This window comes from Dasypus novemcinctus, chromosome 4, assembly GCF_030445035.2.
Source record: "Dasypus novemcinctus isolate mDasNov1 chromosome 4, mDasNov1.1.hap2, whole genome shotgun sequence".
NCBI lineage: Eukaryota > Metazoa > Chordata > Mammalia > Cingulata > Dasypodidae > Dasypus > Dasypus novemcinctus.
Genome location: NC_080676.1, coordinates 44,765,390 through 44,782,262, shown reverse-complemented (window position 1 = coordinate 44,782,262; position 16,873 = coordinate 44,765,390). Strand labels below are relative to the sequence as shown.

General features: G+C 39.3%; 1 protein-coding gene across 11 annotated transcripts in view; it reads left to right on the top strand.

The window, feature by feature from the left end:
- TNIK (TRAF2 and NCK interacting kinase) overlaps positions 1-16,873 on the top strand; it is a 435,835-nt gene that overhangs the window by 119,221 nt on the left and 299,741 nt on the right. For 2 of the 11 annotated variants that reach the window (XM_071214608.1, XM_071214607.1), the window contains exon 1: positions 12,403-12,484. The exons of the other annotated variants lie outside the window; for them this stretch is intronic. The gene's annotated coding sequence lies outside the window, so the exon portion shown is untranslated. Of the gene's footprint in view, positions 1-12,402; positions 12,485-16,873 lie in introns of those variants that run through there. 11 annotated transcript variants of the gene reach the window in all.

Below are 16,873 nucleotides of genomic sequence, written 5' to 3'. Positions count from 1 at the left end.
TGTCCACTGGGTGGTCCTGCATTTGGGTGGAGTTTGTAGGCTCCAGGGAACACAGTTCTGCTGCCCCTGGCCAACTTGCCAGTCCATGGTTCCTCAAGATGTGACTTTTGCCAACCCCTTCCTGCTTGTCTTCGGTACACCCTGATCCCCCACTGAATGCCTCAGCAACACCAGGTTGCCTGGGATTTGTGCACCTGCGGGCAGTTGGTGCACCTGTGCGGAGCTGTCACTTTCTCCACCTTCCCTGGTAACCACCCTGTATTCTCACCACTTGGCTCAGGCAGCATCTTCCCTTGCACAGGGTTAAACAGCCTTCCCAGGGCTCTGTGGCACTGCCTGAACTCTTCTCTCATTGCGCTGACCTCACTGTTCTGTAATCTTCTGTCTGGCTCCCATCTCCTCTAAACTCTGAGTTCCTTGAGGTCACGGGCATTACCTTACTGTTTCTCTAGTGCCAGAGTACAGAGTAGATGGCTCTAAATAACCTACTTAAAAAAAAAAAGGAGTATACCACTCATGTTTTACTGAGGTTGGAAAGCCCTATCTTAGTACACTATGTATAGTTTTTGTTTAATCTTAACCATTTCAGTAAATTAATCAAGGAAACTGACACTACATGTGATATTTCATAGCCATGTTTAATATCCAATATGAAAAAACAGAATAAAATAAAGAAAAAAAAATTCCCTTCTATCGAAAACCATCCTTGTGTCCACGTGCAAGGGGCCATAGCTTGCTTGAGCTTTAAAGACTCAATTTATACACTTTTGGTAACAGACATGAGTTTTCTAAGTTGAGTTCTTTCTACCATACCTTCAGTATTGTAGAGTTAAACATTGATATTGATGATTATAACAGATTTCATAAACCTTCATATCTGCTATTTCCTTTGTTCCCCACAATATCCCACAAATTAAATAGTAGACAGACTAGGTATGATTATCGCTACTTAGAGATGCAAAAGCCGAGGTTTGAGAGTTTATAAATGACTTTCCTAATGTCACTGAGTAAGTGGCAGAACAGGGACCCCAAAACAGGCTTCTGACCCCTCAGTCTTTGTTCTACTCAGAAGTTTCCCTGTAGGAAAACCAGGAAAAAAAATCTCCCTAAATGTTTGGCAGGATTGGTCTTGCCATATCCTTATATTGCATATTTAGATTTCATTTTAAAATAGATCCCTAATAACTGATAAGTCTGAATTAATAATATAAAGCAGTAACGCCGAAGCTTGTTTCTTATCTAGTTCTTTTAATCTTTACATCCAGAATACTCAGGGATGGTTAATGGCTAAGTAATTAATCACTGATTTCTTTGTCAGTGGAGATACTATGTACAACAAACAAAATTGCTATTTTTCAGAGATAAGAGAATTCTTTTCCATCTACAAAAAAAAGAAAAGGAACTGGCATGCCTTAGGTTAGTTAAATTTTTTACAATATGAAATACTGCTGTGTTGGTCATTTGAGGGATTTGGTTGTTTCCTTTCTCATGATTTGTTTTTGGTCGGAGAGGGATGGGAATAGCAAATATCTAGACTTCTTCAAAAATAAGCTCCACTAGCCAGGTGCATTATTCTTTTTCCCAGAAGACTCTGTAGTCAGACTGGTGCCTGATAAATGTTTGTTGAATTGAATTGATTTATTCTCTCAGCTGTGGTTGTGTACTTTTGTGAGCAAATGCATGAATCTTACTGCTTGGAGACTGTGCAAATATTTGCTAAGTGCATAATCTGCACTTTTTCCCTGTTCTGGGGAAAGGGGGTATCAGTAATCTGTAACCCTGCATGGCATTGTGGCAAGTTGCTTATCCTTTGTTTTTATATTTTCCCCTTGAAGGGGGCTGTTCTAGTTTGCTAGACTGCTGAAAGTAGATGCCATAAAATGGATTGACTTTTAACATTTGGAATTTAGCTTATAAACTTACAGTTTAGAGGCAGGGAAAAATGGTCAAATCAAGGCATCATCAAGATGATGCTTTCTCCCCGAAGACCGGCTACTGGCAACCTTGGACTCCTCTGTCACATGGCAAGGCACATGGAGATGTCTCCTAGTCTCCCTTCCTTTCCAGGTTTTGTTGCTTCGGCTTCTTGCCTCTGTGACTTTATGGCTTTCTCGCTCTGTCTGACTTTCATTCTCTTATAGAGGACTCCAGTAAGATGATTAAGACCTATCCTGAATGAGATGGGTCACATCTTAAGTTAAGATCCTACTCACCAAAAGACCCTACTTAGAATGAGTTCATACCCACAACTTTAAGAACTTATTTTTCTGGGGTCCTTACAGTTTCAAAGTACCACAGGGACCCAGGCATATGTATTGGAGTTGAGGGTGGGGAGGGGTAATGAAAGAGAAGATGGAAGGAAAGAATTTCAGGATAACGTAGTAGAGGGTGGCCTTGCTAAAGTATCAGGATACAAACTATTTATTGGATAATTTAACATGAATGCAAGTCAAGAATACCTGTGTAAAGACTGTGCATTTCTGTTTCTGTTAAGGTTCTTGTAATTCTTTTTTTTTTAACCTACATGTTGTAGATACGTAGCAACAGTTACCCAAGAACCTTAGAGATGCCTCTAAAGGCTATCATGAGAAACTGCAATGACAATGTTTAACCATATCTACTACATTATTTTTCTTTATGTGCCAGACCTGTGAAAGTTAGTGAAAATACAGCATGGGGCATCCTTTCCTTTGGGGGCTGGGCTTTACTATATATTCTCCTAAAAAGAGTTTTAAGTTAAGCAGATTCTTATTTCATCTAGTTAACTACTCCAGTAATTGTAGCAGGAGAAAAAGAATGTTTTGTGCCTAAATATTTAGTACATTTTGTTCTACTGTTTTGTATCCACTTACTCTCTTTGAGAGACACTTAACTTGTAAAATCTTCCATTCCATGAAGAAACCCATCATAGAAACCAATGGCAAAAGCCATTCCTCTCCATTATTTGAATATGTCCTGTGAGTGCCTTAAAGGAAGAGGTGCTTGAGCCAAACCCTCTCAAGTCACCCCAGGGAAGATGGGGAGATGGGGTAGAATGAACAGATGATTTATGAGGTGCTGTGGCTGCCCTTTTCCTTGGGTCTCCTGTTTATCTCTTGCTCAGAACAAGACTTGTTTCAGTAAGACTCATGCTGTAAATTTTAGGTGTGGCAAGAAACCAGTGTTGATAGAGGGTAGGGGGCCAAACAAAATAGAAAAACAACAACAACCACAGCAAAAAACAACAGGCCTACCAACAAAATCTCAAAACAAACAACAGCTTCCAAAACAGAAAACTCTTTGAGTACTGTTTTCTAGCCCAGAAACATAGGAGATTTATGAATACCTGGCTAAGTTGATGAATAACACTTAGATCAAATGTGCTGTTTGAAATTTGGTCTATATACCATGCATTATAATGTTAATTCTCATTCAAATACATATATTTGTGAATACAAAAAGTAAGGTAGGTTATGATAGGGGTCCCCCTACTGCCACCACTTCCATTATTTCCCTCTGTCATTCTATAGCCTACATTGTCAGCGTTGAAGAGACTCCTGTGCATCCGACTCTTGGGAGTATCTTTGCATTTCTAAGCTTGTGGCCATTATGTTGTAATTCTGATGATCAAATCTGGATATTAGTTGGGATTATGAGTCCCATTTGCTGACAGTGAACATGAACATCCAGAAGTTTCATTGTCTTATTCAGGATCTGCTTCTTAAGAAGCCCAAGATTAAAGACTCAGAGAATCCTAGGCCTGTAGACTTGTGCCCACCAAGCCCTGCTATAAGCCGCCCTTTTGGCTCTCTGATGACCTGGTTCAAGCTAAGAGGTTTTCTTCCCAGATTTTCTTGAGGAACAGAGCTCAAGGAGCTGGCCAGCCTAGGTACCCAAATTTCAGGGTGAGTTTGAGGGTTTGACTTGAGGTCAGCTACTTCTTTGTGGCTGCTATCATTTCTGAAATAAATATGGGAAGAAAACCCCCTCTTCAACATCAGTGTTTTGAGTCAGAGTTAAAAGATTGAAGTATCTACTGCTGATTGTTAGTTAAAAACAGGCATAAGTTTGGTGTTTGTGCTGAATGAGTTCTATGCTTTATTGGAATTGGATTTCTCTGTAAGATTTGAGGACAATTCATTTCTGTGGTGCAGTGTTACCCAAGATATAACTGTGGTCTGAAGAACTCATTTTGCTTGAATACTGGCACTTTATCCTAGCATATTCTTTTTGGGGGAATTTGGAGGATGGAGGTTTATTTACAAAAATTTCTTCAAATTAAGAGTTGTAAGAAATTACAAATGTCAACTTTGAAGAAGTACTGCAACAACAAACATTACTGCTTACTCCTAATAGGAGAAGGAAAAACAGGTCAAGTTTTTAACCCAGCCCAGATGAAGGACTGGGCATCACAATGAAAGGCTCAAAGCTCAAGAATTGACTTAGAGGCAAATATGGCCTGACTGGTCTTATCGCTATGAGACCCATGGAAGGTGCCACTGGGGAAGAATGTTATATCCATCTAGACTTGAACCTCAGGGGTGAAGGATGTGTTCAGATTCTCTTTGTAGTTCACAAAGAGCTACATAAAATTTCTTTTTTTTTTTTTTTTTTTTGCCCTGAGTCATTGCAGTTCTTGGCTTTACCTGTGGCTAATGTGTCTGTTTTTAGTTCAAGGAACAACCTAGTTTTGCTAATAGAAGTAGTACCAATATATAATATATATGCCCATTATATGAAAGACTCTGGAGAGTTTAACTTGCCCGGTGTCACAGTGGCACAAGCTGGAGCTGAACTCACAAGCTTTTAGTGCCAAAGACTGCAACAGATATCATTAATTGAAGGAATGAATGCATGATATAGCTGAATGTGCAGCTCAAGTGTTGACTGATCTAACCTTTGATATAAAATGTTCTTCTAGTTTAACTAAGAGCCACAGTCTCAGGTTCTTAGGGGCTCTTCTAAAGTAGAGGAGTCAAATGGAAAGCCGTTTTTTTTTCTTCAACAGAGTTTACATGCTTTATTTCTCCTATCCCACCATTTTAAAAAGGTAGAAGAAAGTCATCTGTTGCTCACAAGTGCCCTAGAGATTGTGCCAATATGTTAAATAAATGTTCTTTGAATATTGCACTTAAGAGATAGATGTCTTAAAGGTAGGAACCCTGCCAAATTAAGTTGTAATCCTAGATGGTTCTTTGGCTTTGGGTCATTCAAGTAACCTTGACAGCACTTCTGCATTCCTGAGTACATTAAAACCTCATTAATGTTCAGAGTGGGGACCTGGGCTGAACTTGACCTATCAAGTACCTTAGAAGAAAGAATTTACCAAGCAATTTAAGAGTCTAAATATTTTAGAAGTTTAGAAAAAGCTCTGTCTAAAAGTACCCTCAGGTATCTTAACCCTACTGTTTATTTATTCCTATTGATATGCCGATCACACATTCTTCTTCAGCATTCACAAGTGTTTCCTCCAAGGAATTTGTCCTTTTAACTTAAATCCAGTTATTCAATGTATTTGGTTCATTAAACTATACAGTAAAATAGTTCCTTATTTACCTAGTAGTACCAGCCCCTATATCCAAAGTAGTATGATTTACAGAGGCTTTACTGAGTATTAAACATATTTGTGTTGAGCGTTGGCTATTCTGGAGACTCTGAAATCATCAGTTGCTTACTTTTTGGGTAAATGAACATGAGAACACATGGCAAAGTCACAGAAGGGAAGTCTTTACTATTACTGTGGAATCATGGTCTTTCTCTTTTCTTGGAACGAGGGTCTTGTAGAGTCAGAACGTTTAAAAAGTGAATAGGTTTTTTAAAGAATTATCTGGCGTTTTCAATGCCACATGTAGAAGTGGAAAATTTTGTAGATCACCTTGGTTTTGAACCCAGAATTTAAAACCTTTGAAAAATTCAAACGCGTGTTTCTTTGAAGCACAATTCTGTGTTTGTCAATGAACTAGATTGTTGCTCTAAGTGTGGTCACTGCCCAGCAGCACTCAATTACTGCAGGACCTCAGGCCCTCCCAGACCTACCCATCATAATCCGTTTTTTTTTTGGTTTTTTAAAAAATTTCTCTCCTCTTCCCCGCCCCCCTAGTTGTCTGCTCTCTGTGTCCATTCACTGTGTGTTCTACTGTGACTGCTTCAGTCCTTATCAGCCGCACCGGGAATCTGTGTCTCTTTTTGTTGTGTCATCTCGTTGTGTCAGCTCTCCGTGTGTGCGACGCCATTCTTGGGCAGGCTGCACTTTTCTTTTGCCCTGGGCGGCTCTCCTTAAGGGGTGCATTCCTTGTGCCTGGGGCTCCCCTACGCGGGGGACACCCCTGGATGGCACGGCACTCCTTGCGCTCATCAGCACTGCTCATGGGCCAACTCCACACTGGTCAAGGAGGCCCGGGGTTTGAACCGCGGACCTCCCATGTGGTAGACGGGCGCCCTAACAACTGGGCCAAGTCTGCTTCCTAGGATTATACTTTAGCCCACTGAATTTACTCATCAGTAGTTAAGTTGGTGCCCAAGTCTGCTTCCCCATAGTCTGTTTTTTAAACAAGATTCCCCAGATGTTTTATTTGCACGTTCAAGTTTGGGATGCACTAAATTAGACCGTCTAATTGTCTGTGAAGACTGCTTGACTAGGTGAAATGCCTTTCCTAGATAAAAAAAAAAAAAGAAGGCTTGAATTGGTTCAAACGGGCAGAGTGCCTGAAACGGACTATTTAAAATACCGTTTGTGTTTAAATGTTCCCCTGGGAACAGAAAGGGGGAAGGCAAGGCCTTGATGCTCAGTGCTGGTTGGCTTGTCACACAGAGATAAATCAGACGTTTGGGAGGTAAGTGATGAAAAGAAAGCAAATCTTTTCTATTTTGGCAATAACCATGATATATAATATGGAGTCTTATAATTTACTTAAGTGAAGAGTACATACAGATTTGAAACATTTGGCTGCTGCTATGCGTTGGAAATTTTCCTCTGAACTCTTACAATCTCAATGATTGTCCTAAAAGTGTCCTCTATTTCAGAACTTTCTCTTGTGCTGTTATAGTTTTTATTAAGGGCGGGGGGTGGGGGGGAGGGGCAGAAAGAACAAGAAGATGAGAATAAATGAATTCTGTTCCTCTTAAAAACTAGATTAAAGTAAAACACCTGATAGGAATATGAGAATGATATATTGTATTAGTCAGGGTTCCCTGGAGAAACAGAACACACATTACATATGTAAATATTAAGGTATTTATTATAAGAATGGGCTCGTGTAACCTTGGGGATTGGCAAGTGTGAATTAGTAGGGCAGGCTGCAAGTTGGGAACTCAATGGTGACATTGAATTTCCCAGGGGAAGCTGAAAGCCAGGAACTCCAATAAAGGTGGCATTGAACTCCCTAGGAGAAGCTGGCTGGCTGGAGTAGGCATTCTTCTTTCTGACTGATGAAATCATCATTTCTCCCTTTAAGGCCTTCATCTGATTGGCAGTCTCCTCTGTTGATTGTAGATGTGATCAGCCATGGATGCAGGCGACTGACTGAAGATTTAAAGCCACAAAATATCCTCACAGTTAACAATGAGGCCAGTACTTACTTTACCAAACAACTGGACACCATAGCCTAGCCAAGTTGACACACGAAATTTACCATCCCATACATAATGCAAGTTTGTATGAGATGATTAATCATATAGAATATCTACGATGGTTTTCTTCAAGGGTCAAGAGGGCTGTCAATTTTTTCTTTTTAATTAGCAACTTAATTTCAAATTCACAAAAATAAAAGAACAGAAAAAAGCAGCTCAACAAGTTATGGAAACATTACTCCTAAAAAGTTCTTTTTTAGACACCTTTATCTCATCTAATTCCAAGTGCTAACTCAGTTGTTTCTTTAGTGTTTGGAAAGATACACAAATGAATACAGATTAGTTAAATGACATAGTTAAGATCTCCTTATTAATGAAAAAAATGAAGAGAAAAAATGCTTAATTGTATTCATATCCACAAAACCAAACCCCATATTCTATTTTTTTACCTTTGGAATTATAGTACTACTTTGCTTTTGCTACAAAAACATTCCAATGTTGTTAACTGTAGCCCATAAATTACATTAGTTATGTTTCCCCCATGTGTCACCACATTCTTAACACCCTGTATTAGAAGAAAATTCCTGTATTTATATTATTTACCACAATCCTCATCTACTTCCAAAAGCATTGTTATCCAGTCCCAATATTATCCTCCAGCTGTCTCCAACTAACATTAATCTTCCTAGACTACTTGTTTCAGCCACAATCACATCCATAAATCAACAGTTTGTAACATTCGTTATAATGTGTTACCATCAAGTCCAACCATTATGTGTTTACAATTTGACTTTATTAAGCATTCCATATACATCTAGCATCTTCTCTTCCTCCTCATTCTATATTCTATCTCCCAGCAACCTATACTGTCAAATGTTTTTTACAGGTGTTGGGAATAAAGGGTAGATTCATTCGCACACACACACCTACTTCTTCTATATCTGCATGCATTCATATACACACATTTATATATATGTTCTTCCTAGGGTTCCAGTGAATAGTAAATGAGATAATGTGCATAAGGGTTTATGGCACATATTAAATTATCCAATAAATATTAGCTATTATTGTGGGAAGCAGCAGAGCAAGGTGGTTAAGAGCATAGGTTTTGAAGTTAAAACCCTTGGGACCAGATCTTTACCCTACCACTCATGAGCTGTTTGGCTAGTGTTAATTGCTTAAATTCTCTGTACCCTGATTTCCTTTGCTGAAAAATGGAAATAATAATAGTACTTGCCTCTTAGGGATTAAATAAGATAATTCAAGAAATACACTTACAACAGTTTCAGGTATATATAGTAGAGCAATTACTTTTTTAAAAAGTTAGGTAGTTGGTATAAATACAGCACACTCTGATATTTGGAATCCAGTTAAATGATTAAGTCTCTTTGGAGAGTCATTCTCCAGACTTGTTTTGTAAGCAATAGAACCTTAAACTACTTGTATGGAAATCTTTCACTACCTTTTGCTTATTTAATGTAATAATTATTTTTTTTCTCATTTAATTGGATTTCAAGGAGGAGTGGAAATAATAAAAAGAATATTTGAATATGGCATTACCATATTCAGAGGCCTTAAGTAGTCTTTCATCCTGGAAGTTGAGGTTAGTTGTTAATGTAGCCAAGAAATACCGCAGAATTCTGGATCAAACAGCTTGATCCCTCATCTAGATTCAACTTCAACAAAAAATGTATTATTTACCAACTTTGTTCTAGGTACCATTCTAATACAGAGTTTCAGAGCATGAGTTTGGGTCTAAGCAGACCTGAGCTGAAATCCTCATTCTGCTCATTATTAGCTACAGTATTTTGTGCAAATATTAGGTAAGATGATTGGTTAGCTAATATTGGCAGAGGTGAACAAACTCATTGAGACTCTTATGCAACCTCCCAAAAGGTGTGTTTGCAATATATGTATGTTATATCTTATTTGTTTTGTAATTCTTTAAAGTGTTCAGGAGAAATATATAGAATATACATTTTTCTTTGATTAGCCAGTCCTCTTCCAACTACCTGGGAAAGATTTCCTTGGACCTTAAAGACTGTGTAAGTCCTTCTTTCTTAGGAGTGGGTAAGTCCACTTTCTCTGCATTCACAATTCTAAAACATAGAAGAAAGAAAAAGAAGCCCTAGAATGATACTATTTGTAGAAGATTCTGGAAGCCACTGGCGGTTGCTTGTTTAACAATGAATCTAGGTGGCAGTGGGGGGTGGGGGGTGGTGGAATAAAGTATATGACAATGGATTGCTTTCAAACACTAGTAGGGAAAATGTCCTTCTCTACATTCAAAATGTGACTGAAATGGAGAGGATGATAGAAATGTTAGAAAATTATTCTGACTTTCCATCGTCCTGTTTTGACAAGAGCCAAGGCAGGCAGTTTTGGGCAAATGTGTGAGACTTGTGTTGAGCAAGAGTAAACAGTCTGATTGTGGGCCCCTGAGTTGGAATCAGCTTCTTCGGACCCACGGGAATTAGTTTATGTCGCGGGGCTGGCTGCCCTGGTAAAGTGATCCAGCTAGTGGGACTGGACTTGCTGATCTCATTTTTATGTAAATGTCTTACTCTTGTGGAGAATCTTTATCAATTTTTTTGCCTTGGTAGTGTATAAAACAAGAGTTATGTGGGATCATTTCTTCTAGTAAAAGGAGGTACTTGTATTTCTTGATTTCTTAACAATGTGAAACATTAATTCTGAAAAACATTCTGAGCAATCGAACCAGTATCCCCAAATTCTAATTTTCTTATTAACTTAGTGGTGGAAATTCTGAAAATAATTTACTGTTTTCCTTGAGAGATCAAGGTGCCCAATTATCTGTATGGAAACTTATGGATGCCCTAGCTAAACCTAGTATTTGTCAAGTTTTTGTTATTTGTGTATCATCCTCAACAATTTTCTTTTTGCCAAGTCTTTCCAGCTCCCATAGTATTTTTACTTAATATTTTCCATCAAATTATTTTATTCGCTTTATTAAACATATTTTTAAAAAGAAAACTTTCTTGCTACCACATATGGGATACCCATTATTTTCAACTACTGTGTATGTTAAAATATAGTATTTACTTTTCAAATAAAAAATGTTGCCCTTGTTCCATCAAATCACTTGGTTCTTTGTGATACTTGGATCAATATCACATTTTTAGAAATACCATTGTCACTTGTGTTCTGAGATTCACCAGCGCAGCAGAGAGGAGGTACTGACCTCCCAGGGCCCCATTATGACTTTTGTGGGATTGCGCACATTTGCTGTCTGGACCCCTTCCTCCATAAAAAGTCTGAAAAATTAAATTTTACAGCCACACTGGTATAAAGATGAATATGTGAATATTTTTAATATAGCTAATATAATATGCTAATATATAGAACACTTTCTTTGACCTATAAGTTCATACATATTCTGATTTTAAAATTCTGTGGGCTGTTGAAGTATTGTGGGTCCTGGGCCCTGTAAATACTCCTTCCCCACCAAGAAGCGGAGGCTTAGTCATGTGTGTGTGTGTGTGGGAGGGGAAGGTGGCAGGGTCACAAAAATGAAATGTATTTGACATATTGTGTTTTATCTTTAAAGTTTAGTTGGATTTTGCCTTCTATACCATAAAATAGCCATTATTACTTTAATTTAAAATTACTTAAGCTTCATTCCTATAGAAAGGTAAACTTAAAAAAAGTTCCAGGCGCCACTACCCCTCCTTGGCATGGTGCTCCCTACCCCCAGGGGCACAAGTACCCTGGCTCGGAAGCACTGGCACAGGCATTTAAGTATAGAAAGGCTTCATTTTTCTTAACCCATGCTCAAGGGAAGGAGTTGAGTTTGTGATGGATTTGTTTATTGTCCCAAGCAAATAAACTAACTCAGATGTCCATCAACAGCTATATGGATGAACAAACCACGTATATCCATGTAATAGAGTATTATTCAGTAGTAAAAAGGAGTGAAATACTGATACATGCTGTAATGTGGATGAACCTTGAAAACATTATGCTAAGTAAAGAAACCAGATGTAAAACATCATGTATTGTATGATTACATTTATAAGAATTATCCAGAAGAGTTAAATCCATAGAGACAGAGAGGAAATTAGTGGTTGCTAGGGGAAAGGGTCGGGAATAGGGGGTGGGGAATGGGGAGTGACTGCTTAATGGATATGGGGTCTCCTTTGGGGGTGGTGTACGTATTTTGGAACTAAATAGAGGTGATAGTTGTACAACATAAGACTGTATTGACCACCACTGAATTGTACATTTTAAAATGGTTAATTTTGTATTATGTAGATTTCACTTCCATTTACCAAAAAAAAAAAACAAACTATAGATATTATCCTAACACTCTTATCACTATGCACACATAATCTTATGGTGAATAAAGATAATTAGGTTCCCAAAAGAGCTGAGAAGAACCTATGCAGCACTGTTTGGTTTCAGTCTCATCCAAAAGGACCCGCTTTCTAGCCTAGTGAGTATGTTAGACCCTTTTTGCTGTATCTAGCAAAGAGGAAGAACAGTCACTCTTGAAAACACTAAAATTCTTTTTTTCATTTGCTCTTTTTTAGGAAATCACTTTCCTGGATTTCCTTGGCTTTAAAAGGAGGACAGGGTTCCTCTTTGTCTTCTCATTACTGTCTTATCCAGGACAGGCTATTATAAAAGCCTGTTTTGTTTGTAAGATCAGTTCTTTGATTTCTAACTTACCCTCTCAAACCTAAATGCCACACTTGCCTGCTCTTCCAAATTGCTGCTGCTGCTGCTCAAATGAGTTCTGAGTATTGTATACTAAATGCAAGGATCTTTATTTAGGTGCTTGTTTCCTTGGAAAGAAAACCCTAATGAGTCACCCAATTTGATGATTTCTTTGTAGGTGTGACCAGCTAAGTCCCCTGAGAGTGGAGTTAAGCTGAGGTGTTGTGGAAGCTGAGAGATCATTGATTGCGTATGGAAGGTCAGGACTCGTAATAATTTTGGGAAGAAAAATTTATTGATGACCGGCTGGGCTCGAGAACTTTCCTGTTAAAAAACCCGAGCCCCAAATGGGATCTTTGGGTTTCTTTTATACAGAGGATGTAGGAGTTGGGAGTCAAACGGTATATGCAAAAGGACTTTTTGTTAGTTTTTTAGAGTTTCAGGTGTTTTATCTGAGTATTAGATAGGCCTTGAATTAACACATACTCTCTGGGTAAGTCTGAATTGACACATAACCCCTCCCCCCCACATAACTTCCACATTCCAGGTAAGCTTGAATTAGCATATTTAGCTTACCCACACACAGCCCAGGTTATTTATGAAGAAACATATAGCTCCCCCCACACAGCCCATATCAGAAGTCACTGGGATCAGGAGCTCATTTATCCCGAGTCTGATGGAGCCTGGTGGCTTTATGGATAGATCCTTCTCAGTCAAGGGCCAGTTCTGCGAGGCACTTAAGAATTGAATACCAGAGATCCAGATACTACTTAGTATCCTGGCTGCAAAGGAGAGAGCCTCTGCTGTGTGACTTGGTGCCTGAGCGAGGAAGCCTTATTTTTCTCTTTTTCTAGGAAATGAACAAGTGAATGAAAGGCATCATTATGACTCGAGAAATCAAGTAAGACTCCCAAGAATGTGTTCATCTCCTTTGCCCCCTGAATTTCAATCCCTATCACCAAGCAGACTAGCTCCACTTCCTAAATGATTCTTGATTCTCTTACCTGTATTTTGTCTCTGCCACCACTGTCCTAGTCCAGGCAGTAAACATCTCTCATCTGCACACTTGCAGTGGGTGTCCCCCAAGGCAGCCCACTGCTCCACTCCATCCCCACTGTGTAGCCAGTGAGGTCTTATTAAAATGTGTATTTGATCAAGTCTTTTCCTCTCCTGAACCTTTCAAATGGTTTCCATTTGATCAAGACCAAACTCCTGAACAGGCCTACAAGGCCCAGCCTGATCTGACTCCAGAATCCCTCTCCAAACTTAGAGGCAGGATAGAATAGGGACATAAGGGGAAGAGGCAGAACCCAATAAGCTACACAAATACCACCCGGTAGGAGAGGCTGAGACGACAGCCTGCTGACTTGCATCAGCTTGCTGACTCACATGAGCAAGTTATAGGGGGCAACTTGAAGTACACACCTGGCGGCTGCAGGAGGGGCACCCCCCACCCACACTTTCATATCACCCCGTGCAGCAAACTCCAGCTGAGCTCACCGACAGCAGCCAGAGGCCACTCACCTCCAGGCAGCAAACGCTAAGCCCCTAAGAGAGTCAAACCACCCAGTCAGTTCCCCTTGCTCTGCCTCACATATGGCAGTCAGCACAGACCCTGTAGCCCTGTAGCCCATGGAACGGGGGACGGCAGGGCAGAGTGCCCATGTCTACCTCGAGCACACCTGCGGTCATGTCTGAGTGTGTACTTTATCTTTATTAAACTCTGTTCTGACTTTCTTGTAACTGTGGTGCTTCTCTGAATTCTTTCTTATGACGTAACCAAGAACCTGGAAACTGACCCCAGAAATGTAAATTTTATCCCTCTTCCCCCTCACTCTCTGGGATCTAGACACCCTGATTTCTTTTAATACAGCAAACCCAATTTTTTCCCTCCCATCTCAAAGCATTCAGCACATGCCGTTTTTACTGGAATTGTCTTCTCCTCTTCTGACTTATGTCCCTTCCTCACCAAAACTTTCCTCATCCTTTAGAAGATCAGTCTGTCTATCAAACTCTTTTTTTTTTTTTTTTTAAGGAGGTACCAGGGAACAAACCTGGGGCCTTGTACGTGGGAAGCAAGTGCTCAACCACTTCAGCTACATCTGCTCCCCTCTATCAAACTCTTACAGCCTCCAATACTTTCGTTCAGTGCACTAGGCTCAGGATAATGACAGGTACTTGTTCAATAGTGTCTCTCTCTCTCATCAGATTGCAGACTTTTTGAGGGCAGGGACTTTGTCTACTTTTTTTTCACCACTGATTTCCTGTAACTAGCTCAGACTGGTTGCTTAATAAGTAAAAGAAGTAGAGTGCAGTTATTGGATTATGTACTCAGTGCTCAATATGTACAATTGCTGAATAAATAAATGATGATGCACCCAGTAGTCATCAGAAACAATTAATTATGGTTCATATCTAACAGGGCAGAGGGTTGCATAACAAATGGTAAACTCAGTGATTTGGGTATTAGAGTAGTTATTTATCCATAATAACTCAATTGTGTATGGACTGATAGTTTTTAGTGTAAGTAATGATGGACCATGCCACACCTGGTCTGGCTACAGTGCCTTGGTATCTACTGCTCATCTTCCTGGGGTCCTCTCATCCAGACACCCCTGTAGAGTGTTCTCTCATTTCCGCCAGGTCTCTGCTCAAATGTCATCTCAATAGAGAGACATTCTTTGACCATTTCATGGAAAGTAACACCCCCACCCTGTGGACCTCCCATTCCCCGGTCCCCTTACCAGCCTTCATTTTTTTTGTTTCAGAGTCCTCATCACCATCATTCCTTCCTTCCTTCATTCTTTTCACTCTGCTTCCACTGGACTGTTCCATGAGGATAAGAATTCTGTTGTTTGAGTACTCTGTCCCTATCACCTGGAATAATGGCAGATACCCAGACACTGAAAACATATTTTTTGAATGCATGAATTAATGTGGTGAAGAAAACCTTAATATCTTATTCCCTTCCACCTAAGGAATAGGAAGGAAAAAGCAAAGTCCAGTTTCCCCCTTTGACCCTTTCATGCCCTTTCCAACACACTAGCTTCCCTAATATTTCCTTTCTATGCTAATGCAGAGGAAGCAGCCTGGGGGTGGGAGTGGGAGTAAAGACCCCATTCCCACCCTGCCAGATTACAGGCTCCATTTCTACTAGAAATCCTCTTAGATACTTCTGCTTGCCATGCTTCCTTCATAAACCTAATATTTAACCACTACTAACACCCATTTTTGCCATGTAGCAAAATTAAAAGAATTTACATAACCCCCTTAATACATTAAGTTGATCTTACAGAGATAAAAAGAAAAAAATTGGAAATTGATCTGAGAATTCAGGAAGTTGTTATAGGAATAGAAATATAAGCATAGACTGAAAGAAGAGGAACACAGTATTTAGAATTTAAAATGCAATTTATTTTCTAATTAATCTATTTGTGCTCTTGAGACACATATTTTCCAAACTTCTCTCTTACTTTGTACGTGTGTAACCAAGTAGAAAAGGCCACAGGTACAAGCACAAAGAAATTTTCAATAAATGTTTTTGTTGCCCTGAAAGAAAAAAAAGTAAAAGAATTTTCACCTAAAAATAGCAGCAGCCCACTGCCTGCTCCTGTATTCAACCCTTCTCCAGGCAAGCTGTAATATAACAAAAGAAGAGGCTGGTGGTCACAAGCCAGGACATTGCAGGGCTCGTTAATTACTTGGAAAATGGTGCCTGGGTTGCCGCCAGGATCCCAAACAAAGAAAGGAAATAGCTCCTGTTCTCCAATTGACAAGATGATGAGTGAGGTAGAATGGAAATCATTTGGATAAGTAAAAGGGGGAAGAAATCAAATGGAAGCAGTAGTTTTGTTCAAGAACAAGTATGCAATTAAGACATATCCCCACCCCTGAGGGGGTTGATTCATATCAGTTCAGACCATGGAAATCGCTATCTGCTCCAGGCCACGAGATGAATTCATTATCTCTAATAAAGGGACTGGGAACACCAATTTAGGAAAAGTGTCCATGGTGTTGGAGCCTGGGCCAAAGTACATGACGTGTGTACAAATAAGTTATTAATCTCAGCCGCCCCTAAATCTGCTTGTCCTTAGGACAAACATGTTGTAAATATCTGGAATGTTAAATATCCTCACTCCAAAAAATAGAACCCACAAATTTGACAAGATAAGAATCCTAAACCATCTTAACGAATTGGTCCTAATTAAATTGGAGTAGTTGGAAGCAGGAAGAGTAAGTTAAGAAAAACAAGAATTTCTTTTTGATGATGTGAAAAGAGGGGGTAGTTCAAGTAAAATACAGTTAATGGCTGAAAAACTGATTGATCTTGGTGTGATTGTATTTTAGGACAATGTTCACAAAACTTAGCCTGTGACTTTTAGAATTCTGTGACGAGCAAAATACTTAGGGAGATCTGGTCACATAATGCTACATTGAAGTGAGGCCATCACTAATTTCTTTCCTGGGTGTGATTTACACAGTTCTCACAATCCCTGCCACAAAAATGGATGCATTTGGAAAAAGGGAAATGAAAACACACACACACACACACACACAAATATATACAAACACTCTATCACCACCTTCCTAATAAAACCTTTATATAGAAGCAAGACCTTCTTGTGGTTGTTTCATGGTTTATAAGGAA